General features: G+C 47.3%; 1 protein-coding gene across 5 annotated transcripts in view; it reads right to left on the reverse strand.

The window, feature by feature from the left end:
• LOC146206668 (uncharacterized) overlaps positions 1 to 18,425 on the reverse strand; it is a 146,955-nt gene that overhangs the window by 123,232 nt on the left and 5,298 nt on the right. The gene's annotated exons all lie outside the window — the stretch shown is intronic.

Genomic DNA, 18,425 nt, shown 5'->3' on the forward strand with positions numbered 1-18,425 from the left:
GTCTTTTTTTGTGACCTGATTGAGCTTACGGTAGTCCACACAGAACCTTAAACTTCCGTCTTTCTTCTTAACGAGGACAACAGGCGAAGCCCAGGGACTCCTCGATGGCTGTATGACACCGTCATTTAGCATCTCGTCTACCTGCTGGGCAATGACTTCGCGTTCCCGCGGTGACACGCGGTAGGGGTTCTGTCGGACTGGTCGGGTGCGGTCGTCGGTATTATGCGGTGCTTAGTCAAGGGCGTCTGTTTAACCGCGGAGGCGGATGAGAAGCAGTCTTGGAACTGAAAGAGTAGCCCGACGAGTCTTTCCTTCTCTGCCGGTGATAGAGCGGGATTCACATCAGGGTCGAAGTTGGGCGTTTGGCTGGCAGACGTGTTGGTCTCAAGAACAAAGCAGTCGTGGGCAGCTTCTGCGACACCTTCAAAGTAAGCTACCGTGGTGCCTTTAGCGATGCGTTGCCGCTCGTTTCCGAAGTTCGTAATCAGCACGTGAGCTAGACCATTAGTCAGATGAACTATACCGCGTGCAACACAGACTCCATGATGTAACAGAAGCTCTGTGTTCTGTTCGGCAACACCGGCAGCACAGGACTGGTCGTCGCACCTGACTGTGACGAGAGCAGACGAACGTGGCGGCATGGATACATCCATGTCAACGATGCGTAAAGGTGCGTGGCGTCGTTCTGAGTCAGCGGTCATCGTTGCAGGCGTCGAAAACGTTACAGTACGGCGAGGAACATTAATAATGGCCCCATGCTCACGTAAAAAGTCCATGCCGAGTATGAGGTCCTTGCAGCAGTGCGGCAGGATAACAAAAACGGCTACAAAGGCTGAACCGGCGATGGTTACTCGGGCAGTGCATCGTCCGATCGCCGTCATAAGGTGACCGCCAGCAGTATGAATTTGCGGCCCCAGCCATTCAGTTTTCACCTTGGAGAGCCGATCTGCAAAATTCTTGCTTATTATTGAAAAGTCTGCTCCGGTGTCTACCAAAGCGGTTACTGGGTGTCCGTCGACGAGAACGGAAAGGTCGGCGCTAACGTGATCGGCTTGGGGTTGATTGGGAGTTTCGGGTTCATGGGGCGGCGGAGGCATCTTAGTCATAGCATCGGGCTGAGTCGTCACGGGAGGGTCTTCGGGACATCGATTCCGTTCGTCAGCAACCTGCCCTCCTGAGGTCGCCGCCTTCAGTTTCCCCGGTGTGGGCTTGGCGACCGGCGCCTCGGCACATGATTAAAGTCACGGCGGCCGGGTGACGAGTAGCGCGCGGGAGAAGACTGTGTACTGTCGCTCGAAGAGTTGCACGGGTTGCCAGATAGTCTTCGATTTCTGGAGGGCGTTCGCCGACCCGGGGACGCGGGGAATCACGAGCAAAACCCCGAAGACCGAGTTCACGGTATGGACAACGACGGTACAAGTGGCCGGGTTCTCCGCAGTGGTAGCACAGCGGCCGCTGGCAAGGAGTGCGCCAGACGTCTGCCTTCCGAACCGGTTGCTGCATGACGGGGCTCTGCTGGGATGGCGGCTGGAAGAACAGTGGCTGAGGAGCGGACGGCTGCATGACGAGGCTCTGCTGAGATGGCGGCTGGTAGGACGGTTGGTACAACGGTGGCTGCAAAGTGGGCGGCGGCTGTGCTTCGAAACGAAGCTGTTGCGCAGGAGGCACTGCAGGCCGACGAAGAGCCGCTGCGTAGTTCATAGAACGTGGCTCCGACAGTGACTCAGGCGGTGACAACGTTTGACGTATTTCTTCCCGCACGGCTTCGGTGACAGCCACGGCAGTCGGTTTAGGCGTTCCAAGATTGAACTTGAGGAGCTCCTCGCGAACTACCTCGCGGATCAGCTCACGCAGAGAGTGATCGTCAGTGGACCCGTTCAATGTGGCCACACTGCTGAAGGGCTGACCACAGGCGGACTCCGTGCGCCGGTATCTTTGCTGCAGGGCTCGCTCAATGAGGGTAGCTTCATTGATGAAGTCCGCGACGGTTTGAGGTGGACTCCTAACCAGACCAGCGAAGAGGGGTTCTTTTACGCCCTGCATCAGGTGGCGCAACTTCGCTGATTCCGTCATGTCGGGATCAGCCCGTCGGCAAAGACGCGTCACGTCCTCGGGGAACATGGCCACACTTTCGTTCGGTAGTTGCACACGAGCTGCTAGGAGGCGGCGTGCGCGATCACGGCGGTCGTGGTTGGCAAAGGTTTCCCGCAGCTGCTGGCGAAAGGAATCCCAGTTTTGAAGACTGGCCTCCCTATTCTCATACCACGTTTTAGCACAGTCTTCAAGCGCGAAATATACATTGTGCAGCTTCTGAGCCGGGTTCCACTGATTAAATTGCGCCACTCGCTCGAACTGGTCGATCCAGTCGTCGACATCTTCCCCAGTACCACCATGGAAACTGGGGGGCGTACGAGGCTGCTGAAGCAGCAACTGATGCTGACTTGCCTGATCCATTGCAGAAGTCTCTAACTGCTGGTCAGCTGGCGTCGGTTCAGGTAGAGGAGCGAATTCCGGCGCCAGACCCCGGAGGCGACGGCTGCAGCGATGAACGGGTGTAGATACTAGCGGAAGCCGGTTGGGACTCGACGAGCGGCTGCGAGAGGCCCGAGACATGTAGTTCAAGGCCTCACCTCCACCAGTGTCACGTAGCCGTTTAGGCCCGTAACCAGAAGGTTGGGTTTTAAAGGGGGGTTGAGCAGCTAGCAGGCGCAGAAGAGCAGATTCGGAGAACCGAGAGACGGCGGCTAACTTCAGCTTCTTTTCGAACGCCACGGGGCCACTTCTTCGAGTCCGCGCACGAGACTCTCGATGAGCAGCCGCCTAGCGGCTGCTGTTGCACACGCTACAATATGCCACAACTGCACCCGAGTGACATGGGGCACGTCACCGCTTCAAATATGGTCACACCAATAGCACTCTCTATGAAGGTTAGTCATTTACAGTCCGCTTGTTCCACCTGTAGTTATGTGATGTTAGGAAGATAGTGAGAGACCGCAAAGCGTGGCGTGACATGGTCCACAGGGTCACGAAGAGTCGGACACGACTGAACTGAACTGAACTGTTCCACCTGTATAAGCGATCCCTTCTTACTCACGGTACGAGCACACCCAAATTAACTCTATCGGGCAACAAGGATCCAATGATAACAACACTCAATCAGCCCTAGAATCCATCGCTGCAACAATATGTCTTGAAATGTCAGAGAGTATGGTGCCAAGTGAGCATTCCATCATTCGCAGCACCCAAACCAATATTGAAAACAGCAACGGCACACTTTCTCTACGAGATTAATTCTTTAAAAATAAAAACAGTACAAACTGGTCAAGCCGACGAACACATTTCCAGCCCAAGTTCAAGCTCAAGGCTTTCCTCAGAAATCAAAATGCTCACGGCAAAGTGCGATGAAGCAAAAAATCATTTTCGCAGATCGAACTTAACCTTTTTTGGTAACATGGATGCAAGCGATGAAACCTGAGAGCAATCAGAGGAGCAAGTAATCTTTGCTCATAGCACCTTGGAATTTTGATAAACAATGAAAATATAGTATGAAAAAGAACTGAACAAGGATAAATGGGGTACGCCTCAGTTCGCAGATGAGCCAACGTTTCAACAAGTGGACTTGTCTTCGTCTGGGCATACCATGCAAACCATCTTCTTCCTTTCGTTCTATATGAAAATATAGGACACACTCACCGAATGGGCCACTTCCATGCATCTAAAAACCGCCCAATCATTGTGAAACTGACAAATTTTAAACTCAAGTCAAGGATTCTGGCAGCACAGCCAAATCTGAGGGAAACTGATTTTTGTGTCCGCAAAGATTACTCGATGCATGTTTCATCAGCTAGAAAAAGTTACTCTTTTTCAGGGCAGAAACCTCATGTTTAAAATAAGCTACAACAAGCTGCTCACAAACAAGAAACAATATCGTCAGCCATATCGCCTGCTATTGCCGAAATCGAAGGTTCTAGCCACAAAGGTCCCGCCTTCCACCCTCTTCTATCTACGATGACCGCTCTCGTCCTTTCTCAACTCGTTATAACCATTCAAGCACTGCTGTTGAACCTGAGCCTTTCCGCCTCAACCGATCACCCTCCCCACACCACCGTCAGTTGTTGTTGTGGCTGTAGGAAGAAGGAAACGAAAATGCACGGGCCTGCTACTGGCTCTGTTGCTGAGCCACCTCCGCTGCCTCGTGCAGACAGAAGAGAAAATAGAGAAGAAAGAAAAGGAAGAGGGAGAGAAAGACGCGCGCCGCAACAACAGCCGTTGTCCCCCACCGAAACGGTGGCGGATGCAATGACGGCCTACAATAGATAAAAATTCTGTGGCAGGCTAGCCCCCGCCGCAAGCGGCGGTGACCCACCTGTCCCAGCCCCATCAGGGGAGTACCTCCTCGGCAGTACACCACCGCCGTCAGTCCCGGTCACCCAACCTTGCAGTATAAACCGCTTATTTTCAAAAATAGGTACACGCAGCATTGGTGATAGGTGGCCCTTTATAGACTTCCTTTGAATCACATTCATATGGTCCTATATTCACATTTTTTCTTTTTTTTTTTTGTGCATAAAGTAAGGTTTCTTCCATGTTTAATGGCTCCCAAATTTGAATTCGAGCTGCAAAGTGCAGTATTTTTCCTCTGAGCTGCTCCAAATATGAATTTTACTGCTCCAAAACTAAAATTTTGCTGATGTAAAAATTGCTACAAATCCTATTTGAGCTGTTGCACCCCTGCTAACGGTAAGCTGCGACTCACTAAGGATTGAACGTTTGAAAATCTTACCAGTTGTCTACAAGAAGGGCTTCCACAGCTTCCTCCATTGCGAAGTCGCTGCAGATGTTTGTTGGCATGATAGCCATTTTACGATAAAAGTGGATGGTATGTAGGCTTTGCAAAGGCTGAGCCGGCTGTTTGAAGAATGAAAGTTCGATTACAGAATCTCTATTGGCGTTATATATTGTTACGCGAAGACTAAACGTTTTCCTCCCTTACCTCGCGGCATGATAGATGACGACGAAGTGGGACTGTTTTGCAGTGGTGCTGCTCGCTGCTATGCCAGTTGCAATCTTGTAACTATATTGTAAATGGATTGTGTCTTCACATAACACCTTGGTGGAGGTGCGGAGTAACGATATAGAGTCCATCGGGAATATGGGGTACAGAGCAGAAGGTGACGTATGTTGTGGCTTCAGGTGGCAGGCAGACAAAGTTGACACTACAAAAGCGGTGCACAATAGGAGAGGGTGGGTCGAAAGGAGAGGGAAGGCTAAGCTCAACAGTGCTTGTAGCACAGTCTATGATGGCTGCATGGTCAGAAAGAAAGTCGAGCCCAAGAATGACGTCGTGAGGGCAATGCTGCAGAACTGTGAACAAGACTGTAGTGTAGCAGCCAGATATCGTCGCTTTTCATCTCCCAGTCCCTATGGCCGCTCCCCAACGCAAAACTAGGTGCTGCAGCGTCTAGCGGTGATGCTGCAGTAGGAACCACGATCACAAATCGTCTACCTCTTTGTGCACGCTGTAACTTGCTCACTGTGCTCATTGATGGAGCAGCCGTTCAAGCCCTGATTGATACCGGTGCGCAAGTTTCTGTCATGAGCCCTGAACTGCGCTGTCGCTTGCAAAAAGTGCTGACCCCTGCCCCTATACAGGTTGTGCGTGTCGCAGATGGCGCAACGTTTAAGGTCGTAGGCTTGTGCTCTACCCGCGTAACAATATCTGGCTTCTACACCACTGTCTTGTTCACAGTTCTGCAGCATTGCACTCACGACGTCATTCTTGAGCTCGACTTTCTTTCTGACCATGCAGCCATCGTAGACTGTGCTACAAGCACTGTTGAGCTTAGCCTTCCCTCTCTTTTTGACCCCCCTTCTCCTATTGTGCACCGCTTTTGTAGTGTCAACTTTGTCTGCCTGCCACCTGAAGTCACAACATACGTCACCTTCTGCTCTATACCCCCTATTCCCGATGGACTCTATATTGTTACCCCGCACTTCCACCAAAATGTTACGTGAAGACCCAATCTATTTACAATATATTGCCACCTGGCATTCCTGATGTTCTTAGGTGGCGCCTGGAAGAAGAGGACACTGAAGTCAGCTCGAGTGCTGTGTTCGGAACTGTGCCTGCCCCTACAGTTTAGCCCTGTAGTTCGCGTCTTGCCCTGTTGTCCGCAACATATTTTGGTGGAGGTGCTGGGTGTAAATTATTAAACTACGGAAAAGGAATGCCTCGCGGTTATGTGGGCAACTATGAAATTTAGGCCTTACCTCTATGGCCGCGCGTTTAAAGTTGTTACTGACCACCACTCTTTGTGCTGGCTGGCCAATTTCCATGACCCATTGGGGCGCCTAGCACGATGAAGCCTTCGCCTCCAAGAATTTGATTGCGCCATTGTGTACAAATCTGGCCAGAAGCACGACGATGCTGACGCGCTCTCGCAGGCACCCGTCGGATTAGTCGATAACGTCACGAATGACGACAGAGGTTTTCTTGGACTAGTGAATGCCTTACACATAATGACCCGACAGCGAGCTGACCCAGACCTTCGATCTGTCATTGACCACCTGGAGGGTCGCGCTGCTGACGTCCCCCGCCAGTCTGGAAGGAACCTGTCTGCATTCTGTCTTTGGAATGACGTTTTATTCAAGAAAAACTCCAGCACTGTTGAACGAGCGCACCTTCTCGTCGTGTCGGCCGACCTTCGCGCCGATATCCTTTTTGCTTGCCACGATGAGCCCACCTCCGGCCACTTGAGCTTTGCACACACGCTCGAGTTCGTCAAGCCTATTATTGGCCTAAACTTTCTGACACCGTCCATTGCTACGTCAGAGGCTGCCGCGAGTGTCAACGTCGAAAAGTGCCGCCTCTCAAGCCTGCGGGTTTGCTCCAACCTATTAATCTACCTCGGATGGCATTTGACCAAGTCGGCATCGACCTTCTGGGCCCATTTCCGCTGTCATCGGTGGGTAACAAATGTATTATAGTCGCGACTGACTATCTCACACGGTATGCGAAAACCAAGGCAGTGCAGCGTGGCACATCATTTGAGATCGCTCAGTTCTTTATGCAGCAAATCGTGTTGCGTCCCGGCGCATCGTCCCTAGTCGTCACCGATCGAGGCACCCCGTTTACGGCACAACTCATGCACGACGTGTTCGAGCTTAGTCATACCAGCCACCGAAAAACCACTGCATATCACCCGCAGACAAATTCCTCACGGAGAGACTCAGCAAAACCATCGCCGACATGATCGCAATGTACATAGACTCGCAGCACAAAACCTGGGATGAGATTCTCCCCTACATCACATATGCCTACAACACTGCCACCCAAAAGACGACGCGTTTTACACCATTTCGCCTAGTCTACGGACGTGACGTTCAGACAATGTTGGATGCCATGCTTCCAAGCTGCACAGATGATCATCCACTCACGACAGAAGCCGAGCAGTTTGCTCAGTGCGCTGAGGAAGCACGTCAACTTGCCCGCCTTCACATTCAGCAATAGCAGGGCACGGATGCACGCCGCTACAACCTCCGTCATCGACACGTCACATACCATCCTGGAGAGAAAGTTTGGGTGTGGACCCCGGTGCGTCGGCCCGGCTTGTGTGAAAAACATTTCCCATTACTTCGGACCTTACGAAGTTCTGCGCCATGTCACGGAAGTGACATACGAAGTTCTTTCAGCGGGTACTGTGCAGCCCTCGCATCGGTAACCACAATCCGGGGTCGTGCACATTGTCCGCACAAAGCCCTATTTCACGCGGTAGTGTGCTATGCGCGTTTCGTTGTCGTGTAGGACATCTTACCTCGCCTCCGTTATCTATTCTGTCCATGTGCTGATCTTTGTTTTCGCTTGCATTGCGCTTAGCTCGCGCTCCGTCTTCGATTTTTTTTAAGAGGGGGAGTAACGCCACCTGGCGTTCCTGATGTTCTTAGGTGGCACCTGGAAGAAGACACTGAAGTCGGCTCGCGCGCTGTGTTCAGAACTGTGCCTGCCCCTACAGCTTAGCCCTGTTGTCCGCAACAATATTTACAAGATTGCAACTGGCATAGCAGCGAGCAGCACCACTGCAAAACAGTCCCACTTCGTCGTCATATATCTTGCCGCGAGGCAAGGGAGGAAACCACTTAGTCTTCACGTAACAATGTCATAATGCTAATAGAGAATCTGTAATCGAGCTTTCATTCTTCAAACAGCCGACTCAGCCTTTGCAAAGCTTACATGCCATCCAATTTTATCGTAAAATGGCTATCGTGCCAACAAACATCTGCAGCGACTTCGCAACGGAGGAAGCCGTGGAAGCCCTTCTCGTAGACAACTGTTAAGATGCTCAATCCTTAGTGAGTCACAGCTTACCACTAGCAGTGGTGCAACAGCTCAAATAGGATTAACAATTTTTTGAGCAGCAAAATTTTAGTTTTGGAGCAGTAAAATCAATATTTAGAGCAGCTCAAAGGAAAAATACTGCACTTTGCAGCGCGAATTCAAATTTGGGAGCCATTAAACATGGAAGAAACCTTACTTTATGCACAAAAAAATGAAAAGATGTGAATATAGGACCGTATGAATGTGATTCAAAGGAAGTCTAGCAAGGACCACCTATCACCAATGCTGCGTGTACCTATTTTTGAAAATAAGCAGTTTGTACTGTAAGGTGCACACTAAAAAAAAAAATGCGAGCCACAAAAACAAGGAGGTTAATTTTTCAAACTTCGGGGACTGAAAAAAAAAGATGGAAAAAGCTAGGGAATATGCATTTCTTTTTTTTTTTTTTTTTTTTTTTTGCATCTAGCGCAGTTTGACAACCTTAATCACGGGATCTTGGTCGCAAGACTCATGAAACAATGTTTTACTGTCTGCGAAATCCACAGCTTGTTTCGTACGAGGGCAGCTCCAGAAGAGCTCAATTCAAAGCTATGACTGCAATCAGCCTGTGCCCAAAAGCAAGCCCAGTACAAAAACAAAACAAAAACAAAGTGTTGATTCAAAAGCAGACACAACTAGAAAACAGACAAAAAGAAAAACAGCAACCAATAGGCGAAAGGGCAAATGCCGAAAGCAGATAAGAAAGCAAGTCGTAAGCAAAAAAAACTGACTAGCGAGCGCGTTTTCAGCCTATGATTTAAGCTTGCATGAAACGATGCATGCTGGGTAATCCGTGATGATGTCATTGGCAGCAGACGACGCAGCATAGCACTGCCACAGAGCCTCATTCTACATGGTCGCATAGTGCGCACAGACGATGCTAGTGCAATCGAACAGGCTAACTGCGGGTTTTTCACGATTTCAAATATACATCTGCACGAGGGCGAGAAGGCAAATGATTCCTCTAGCGATGCCGACGCGAATGGCTCGCATGGGCCAACACATGCGAGATCGATACCAACCCAGGCAAGTATCAAACTACTCGCCACAACTTAAATCATGAATGTCGGTGATGTCGACGGGCAGCCAGATCCAGAGACGCATAGTGCAGTCAGCCGTTCGTGCTTGAAGAAGCGTAGCTTGAACAGGTCCGCGTCGCACTGCTTTGCATTTCTCCATAGCGCTCCAGATTTTTAGGGCACAGCGTCATGTTCCTCAGGAATCTGGCGACAATTGCATGCACGTAAGAGCAGCGCACAAAAAGCCGCGTGTTTGCTCGGTGGACCGTTGAAAACGACAAGGCACTTACTAAATTCAGCCTGACTGCGCTGCCCGCCGTCTACTGCCAGAGACAACATCATGGCGGAATACCCAGCTGCATCACTTCATGCAAGCTCCCTACATGCCGGCGATGACTCTGTGGTTCTAGATACGATATTTTGATTAAGGGGAGGTAGGCGATGACTCGGGATAATAGGTTATATATTCCTTGCACAGAGCAAACTTTACAGTCTTTTGACATTCCACCATCCATAAATGTTAAGGCTGTGGCTAAAGGTACGTCGGACGGACCCGATCAATGGTCTTAAAGGTACGTCCGACGGACCCGGTGCGTTTTTCTTCGGGATCCGTCCGACGGATCCGGGAAATATTTTTCAGAGGTACGGCGGACGGACCCGATCGGTAGGGTTCTTCCGACGGACCCAACGCATTTTTCTCCGATATGGGCCTTGGGATCCGTCGGGAAAGCCGGACTCAGATGTTGTAGCAACAACATGGTAGCCATATGTAGCCAAATCGAAGTTGGTATGAGGTGTACGTGCGAGGTGTAAGAAGTATGTACTACATACTGCATGCGTGAAATGTGAAATTACAAAGAATAGTACAGTGGCAAGAATAGTGCCTAGAATGGGTGATATACTACGTGATGGCATGATGATAGGTTTACTGAGTTGGACCGCGGCAGGGTGGCAAGCACGACAAGCGCATGTAATCGCGGTGTTGACGGCCAGCCCGCGGCCCGCACGCCCGCTCATTTGGTCCTCGTTATTATGTGGATTAACGTCTACGACGGTCGTTATGTAATTATGTAGTTTTGATTCTTCAAAGTTTCCTCACTTCCATCTGTGATGAGATGCGTCACGTAACGCATCGCTTTCTGCTCGCATTGAGGTTTGGTGCTGCAAGTTCTACGTAGTACAAGCGGCGCTGAAAAAGCTGGGCACCGCCGGCGTGTCTCTAGCCCAAGCATCGCGTCATTCGTGTTTGTTGTACAACTGGAGGTGTGGTTTGTGCTTACCGTGAGATGCTGTGATTACGGATTACGTCCTACTAGAGTGCTGTGTGAGACTACGAAGAGTGCTGTGATGAGTGCGCCGATGTCCGGACGGACATCAGTGTGTCCGTTTATGATCGGCGATGTTGCACGTGCATGTCAGTGTTTATTAGGTGCAGTGGTAATTTATTTACACGCGCTGTGCAATAATCAGACGAAAATAAGTCATCGACAATTTGTTAGCCTGTACTACAGAGCTCAAAACTCGGAAAATGGGAATGCACGATGCAGTTTTCGCATGTTGGAGTGGACCGAAAAATAAGTGCCCAGCCCACACCGCCGGGATGCGTATTACTACAGGTGAAATGGTTCAGGTTTCTGTAAAATAGCTGCCTGGCACAGCACCTTTCTAAATGCTCAGGCTTTGTACTATTGTTGAAGGCCACTTTATCATTAATAAAGGAACGAATATGCTTTATGTGTTAATGACTAATGCTTTTTCAACATATTATGTTCATTTTTTTTTTTCGTTTTTCCTTAGTTTCCTTTGTTTTTCATGCTAGACAAACACAAATAGTACACTTTTAAACTTGTCAGTCCAAAGCTGAACATGAATATCTGCCATGCATGTGACAGCTTTAATGCTAGAAAGGTTGACATGTATAGCATGTATGTACACGCTGCGACATCTTAGTGGCACGTTAGGCTACTTGCCCCAAGGTCGTGATGTTTAATACCAGTGATGGCAGTCGCACTTTGGTGCAGGTGAAATGCAAATGCTTCTGTTTTCTGCAAGATGTCAATTCAAAGTACAAAGCCCAGGCAGTCAAATTAGTCTGGAGCTCTCCACTACGGTATTCTTCATAGCTACATATGTCACTTTAGGATGTGAAACCCTACATGCCACAGGTAGGCTGCATTGTTTTTTAGATTTTGTAACCTCTCATCTATGTTTTGCAACATTTGGCTAATTTTAGTTCCCACTCATCTATGTTTTGCAACATTTGGCTAATTTTAGTTCCCAAACAGTTGCTAAAGATGAAACCGAAGCAGTTCTTGGCATGGTTTGCTGCTTAGATTAATTTGCTAATTGCAGTTCTTTGAAACTTGCATCAATGCTGGACAGTTCAAATAGCAAGCAGTTGAATTACAGAAATGATGTGGATCATGCATTTCAGTTCTGACAAGTGGAAAGTAACGGTCCCCTCCTTGCATGCATAGGTGCCTTTAGACAAATACATACTCGGGTGTGCGATTGTGACGCATATCAAGGGTCAACAGAAGGCCATGTGGAGCCAGTGTGATATTCTTCATGAAGGCTAAAGTAAAATTGTACAACAGCTGCTGTACCATGCAGAAAAAAAATTGATCATTTAGTGTATGATTAACTGACCATGAATAGCATCTTACTCAGAGTATGATGTGATATATATCTGGTTTAGCATCCCAAAATAACTACGGCTATGAGGAACACAATAGTTGAGGGCTCCGGTATAATTTCGACCATCTGGGGTTCTTTTACATGCACTGACACCGCACGGTGCATGACGGCCTATTGTTTCGCCTCTATTAAAATGTCCCTGCTGTGGCTGGAACCAAATCTGCATCTTTGGGTTCAGCAGCCAAGCACTCTGAGCCAGCACAACAGGGCCAAGTATCAAAATGCATGCCATTACATTTCTTTCTAGCCTGTGGTTTTCTTCACAGAACTAATGTATACAAGGAAAAGTAAACAGCAAGAAAACACTAGTTTTATTGCACATTATATTCACATTTCAGCAAACATTCTCTAGGAAAAAATTTCTCATAATGTTTTCATGGAAACCATGAACAAAACAAAACAGTGCACTTACTCCACTCGAATTATTAATGGGCAAGGTTGCATCTATGCTACTACACTGCGCTTATCACAAAACCACAAGCCCCATCTGCTTTGGCTAATCACTTGATGGAACTAACGGAGACAGATGTCGCACACCACAGACTGGTCGTCTCGCAACATATCTCTGCATATGTTGCATTTCAATTTCATGCCTTTCCACTTAGTTTCAACTGTTGCCAGCATTACTAGTCACCCATCTTTTCTGAAATTCCTTTTTACGCTGTTGGGATCAGCATCCTTGTTAACGATGGTCTCTGGCATTTTAGATGCTATCATTTTCACATCTTCCTCATCTGGAAGAACGAAGGAAATGACAAGCTTTGAGCAGACAAAAAATTAGGGAGACTCCTAATCTCCACCTGTAAGGGTATGGTGTGCCAGCGTTAATGGTTCTTGTCTGCAGATCCCACTGTGGATTCTCGTTAATTTACATGCCCTTTGCTACAAACATTACTACTAATTCCTTAATTCATGTCTCTGTTATCTCAGATATACTCATTAGCATACGGTCGTAGGCTGCCCTGTTAGGTGATAGACAACCTGGCATAGACCTCTGTAAGCCTCAACCTTTCTTAATTGGAGGTGAAACGTTGAAGCTGAAATATTTCAAATATAACTTTGTAAGCTTGGCTTAACAGCTCCTGCCATGTCGTGTGGCCTCGTGACATTTGGCTCGTGGCACTTTTGGCTTGTGCACAGGGGTCATCTGTTAAACACTGGTTAACATGCATGAAAAATACATTTTCACACAAACTGGTGGCAAATGGTCAAGTAAGTGGTGCACTGCAGATTCTGAAATGTATACCTATATTCATGCAAGGATCGCATCATCACATAACATGATCAAGAGTTCTATCAGTACCTGTAGTTACATAGCATTTCAATGCCCATTAAAGGACCACCTCAGACAATGGTTGTTGTTATCTCAAGACCTGTTCTAACAGCGTACTGACGCCATTCCACTGAGCGATGGACATGTATATGCATACCCTAGATAGCTCATGATTGTGGATCTCATTTATTTCTATGACTTCCAAGGAGTTCCTGTCGTCAGAAACTTTATGAAATCGGGACAGTAGTCTTGAAAGGTGATGAAAAGAAATAACCAGGTTACCTTGACGCAATGCTAAATTACAGAGGGTGAATATGCTGCATGAAGATACCAAGAAGCTTGTACAAAGAAAAGTGAGAGTGAAATGGCAGGATTTTTGAAACATTGAAATAAACTACAAACTATACTTGTCAAACCTGTCATTAAGGAATGGAAATCATGCAGTAATCAAAAACACAACATGGAGGACATTTTAGGTCATCTTCACAAAACACATACCCAAACCTCACACACAGCTTCATACTTATGAAAGAGGACAAACCAATATGCAAGGAGTGTGGAGATGAACTAACAATAAACCATATCTTACACATGCGCCAGAGTCGAGAAAAGAGGAAACATTTTGTACAATTTCCAACAGATCCATTTCCATCCCAGCATGATCCTAGGAGAGACGTGCAAATTTCCTGCATTTTTGGTTTCCTAAAATGTTCCTAAACAAGCTACATCCTAAAGAACATTTTAGTCATTACACACAAAATAAATACATTAAACCTTGTTCTTGGTGCATGGCAGCATTAGTCGCTTAGGCACCATAAAAATCAACACAATGCTGTAAGGTATACCATGGTTAGCTATGTTATATGAGACAAGCTTTCGGCCTGGTGTGGTCCTTATTCACGTGACAGCGCTGTCATGAGGGTCTATGTCCCAGCGATCGGAAAGTGACCTATTCCAATAATTTTACAAACTGAAGGTGAATGTACAGATTTCTAAAGACTGGAGTGCTCAACTGTTTTATCAACGTCCGCCAGCTTTGACAGCCTGGAGTGAAACTGTTGAAGAGAATACATTTTTGAACATTTAACGCGTTTCTGAAGGCGTTGCTTTCAATTACGGGGCCAACAAAAAGCAGGTGAATGTCAAACGCCGCCTAGATAGGCTTTCTAGCAAGACAGCGGTGTAGCGTGGAAAATCGCTCCGCCGATCCATCGCTGGCGCCGCTGACTTGAAAGGCGAACTGTTCAAACTTATATAGCTACTGACCACACCTGAAACACTGAATTGCGCATGATCAAGGCAGAATTTCTCTAACACTGAGCACTGGTAGCTATCGATTTCGCGCCCAATATTGTGAAAATCTGTCCTCTCTTCGATCATTGATACGTCCACGGTTGAACATTTATGCGCCTCGGGGTAAGCCAGCCGTGGGAACATGGATGCGTGGTTGTAGCAACGATCGCTTGCATGGTACACTCTGCAAAATTCCAAGAGTCAGCTTCTTCAACGAAATGTGCAGCGCACATTTTCTACCGCGTACCTAAGCCCGGCGATGCATGCATGCATGTCGATCCCGATCGTTTCAAAGCTGCGCGGCCGTTCAGTCGGGTCACGCTAACCTCGAGCATGCGGGGGTTTAAACTACATGTACGCAAACTTCAACGACAAGAAAAAGATGCAGCCTAAGCACTTTAGTCTAGTAATCCCCTATATACCAAAGAACATTGCTGTTCACAGGGAATTCGGATCATTCACGCTTCCGGCTTTCCGGTTGTGCACTCTTGCGGTGCGGTGCAGTAGGTCTTCGCCTCGACGAGTCGATGTGCAGGCCTCTAGTAGATTCGGCATGTCTTCTGCCACGGCTCTGAGGTAGAATTTAAACGAAGAATTTAGCTAAAAACATCCTGTTTCCTAGGTCTGCATGTGAGGAACGAGCATAATGCTATTTCACATACATACTTTGGACTGCCGAATGTTCAGCTGCACGACGAGGTGTGTGTGTGTTGTGCCGGCGCTAGATCTTCAGAAGTCGATGCAGGACCTAAGACAGCGTAAATGCTAGGAATAGCTCGCTCGCATTACGGGCAGATCGAGGTGATAGTTTAGTGCGAAGCGAAAGCTGCTCGTGAATGTGCGTATCTCGATGCCAGCTGGTGGAGCTGGTGCAGTACGTAGCATATCGCCTGCAGCTATGTGCTTGACAGCGATGTTTGCCGTACACAACCCTAAGTGAAGACCGTGATCTATGTTAGAACGGATGCACTCTTCGTAGCACCTCATCGAGAGTCGCGGCTAGCTGATATCATAGAGGATGAGATCCATTCACGCGTAGCAAGCGGAATGGGGCCGCGTTCGACGTGCATATAGCCATGAGCCTGTATATCGACGTCCGCCGTATCTTTACTAGAATCGAATGGATCCGTCGGACGTACCTTTAGACACTTCGAAATGTTAATTTTGGCAGTCTTGGGCTCCACTGCGGTGTTATGGAAATCAATGCTGCTGTGCGTTACCAGACCTGCTGAAACCTGAAGTAAATTAAGTTTTTAAAGACCTCGGGGTTGAGTTCAAGACTTTTGCACGCTCTTTACCCGCTTTCACTGTAGATCTCTAGGCATGTTATAGACTCCTTCCCTTCACGCTGTTTATTTTCTTTTTCTACCTTTGTTCCCCTCCCCACGTGTAGGGTAGCATACTGGGCATCGCCTGGTTAACCTCCCTGCCTTTCTATTCTATTTTCTCTCACCCTTCACATGAAACACCTTAGCACTTACACAAAAGCTATAACTGACGCCTCTCCTACACTAACTGACGACGGGAAAATGAGTCTATCGATGAGACAGCATAAACACAGCCTTGCTGTACATGAATGGCCCAACAAAATACCGAAAACTTCAAACAGCCGCATAAAAAACTAGAGCTACAAACGTTAATATCATGCAGCGCCTAAAACATTGTGCTGAAGTATTGCGCCAAAATCACAAGTACCACAAACGACCCTTTTCACACTGCAACACAGTAGCAGTGGTGCCGATCGTTACAAATGGCCCCTATGCTTCACATGCTACAAGAGCTGTGACCCGTGCGGTGAAGCATCCTCAAACCGCAACGGTTCAGCATACTCAGAGTGGAGGAAGCATGTGGATGAAAGAGAGAAAACTATGAGTAGGCATTAGAACGGTGTGAAGCCATCTCAAAATAAAGCTAATTAAAATCCCAGTGACGCATGCTGCAGTGTATGAAACATCATGACCGACCACACCACGGCCGCAGAAAGTTTGTTTTCCCTGAGTATGGCAAATTTTTGTGGCTTCTCGGGGAATTTTGGCGCAGCGTGGCGATATATGCAACTGTATCAAAATGACGCGGCGCAGCTGTTGCACCCCTGCACCATTCAAGCATAGCATTCAAGGCTATGAACTGCCTGGATGCAGCAATTCTTTTTTTCGTATCTACAGATTTGAGAGTTGGCTGAAGAGAAGGTGGTGTCCTGGTTTTGATAAAATCACCCATAATTTCACACTTCATACCTGTCCGCTGTAGCCTTGAAACACTTCGTATTAATTTGTCGCTTCCGTTTAACGGCACCATACTTATTGCATGTTATCGTCCGCCAGATTCTGACTGTTCTTTTAATGAATTGTATTCCGTCTTCCTAGACCTCCAGTCTCACTTTCCCTGTGAGAACTTCATACTTTGGGAGATTTAGCTACCCCAACATCGACTGAGAGCAGTTGTCAGCATCTTCTCGTCAGTCAAAACATTTTCTTGAACTAATTCTTACTTTCAATGCGGTTCAGTCCACTAACACTACAACGCATGGTACCAAATCCTTAATCTAGTATTTGTCTCAAAGCCTTAGTTGCTTCAGTTGTTCTCACGCACGCACTGGTGGCCTTAGTAATCATAACCTATTATTCTTTCATTTGTCCTTTCCCCATCCCTTCCTGTAAACCATCATTAAAAGATATTCGAGACCATAAAAAAGCTGACTCTGCACAAATTATTCAGGACATGAAATATTTTCTTTGTGGCTTCGGTAAATTTGCCCATTCCCAAACAGTTCATATTAGCTGGTTACTTTACAAGCAAAAAATGGTATCGCTCGAGGAATCACATGTTCCTCTTGTCCGCAACCGAGGGGATACTGAGAGGCACTGATTTTCCAATGATCTTTGACAGCTGTTAAACAAACAAAAAAAAAAGGTCCTTTCCAGGCAACAAAAAATTCAGCCCCCAATCCATAATGGGGCATACGAATCTTTACGGGTCTTTTTTGAGGCACACCGAAAAGAAATTTTTATTAATGATTTGCATAATGTCAAAAATAACCCTAAATAATTTTGCAAGATCATGTTATCAAATCGTAACTCACCACAAAATATTATTCTGCATGTCAAATATGGCTCACACATTTCCCATTGATCGTGCAGACATTATGAATGCCAATTCATCGAACATCCAGTCGCATCAGCCACACCTTGGCTTTTTAACCGCCACATGCCCGAACGACAACGCACCTCAACTTATTTTTTGTAAGGGCAGCCATCGACTGGAACGATCTTCCCGCTGACATCGTCGCTCACTCTGACCCAAGCCATTTCAGAACCGCCATTCAGAACCGCCAATACTGTCAAGCCTACCCCTCATGTAAAACCCCGTACTCCTGGGGTCTTTGAGGTATCGGAAATAAATAAATACTCCTGTTTTACTCGAAAACTAGTCCATAATGTATCCAATTATCCACGCAGCAATTTTCGACAGATGCCTGCAATTGGCAGTTGCACTGAACACATAGGTAAACTTATTGACAACCTAAAGTCATCTAGCACTTCTAGGCCCGACAAGATACCTGCAGAGTTCCTAAAAGGCCGTACAGAAATTTCAAGCCAAATATTACGAATAATTTTTAACAAATTTCAAGCAACTCAATCTCAAAGAACTGAGAATTAGGCAAAGTTTTCCTGGTTTTTTATGCAGGCGATCGTTTCATTAACTCATTAGCCCGTATTGAATGTAAAATGCTGGAACATGTCATCTACTCACAAGTCACTTTTCACAA

This window comes from Amblyomma maculatum, chromosome 1 (assembly GCF_055883805.1).
Source record: "Amblyomma maculatum isolate TAMU_Amacu chromosome 1, ASM5588380v1, whole genome shotgun sequence".
In the NCBI taxonomy this organism is placed as follows: Eukaryota; Metazoa; Arthropoda; class Arachnida; order Ixodida; family Ixodidae; genus Amblyomma; species Amblyomma maculatum.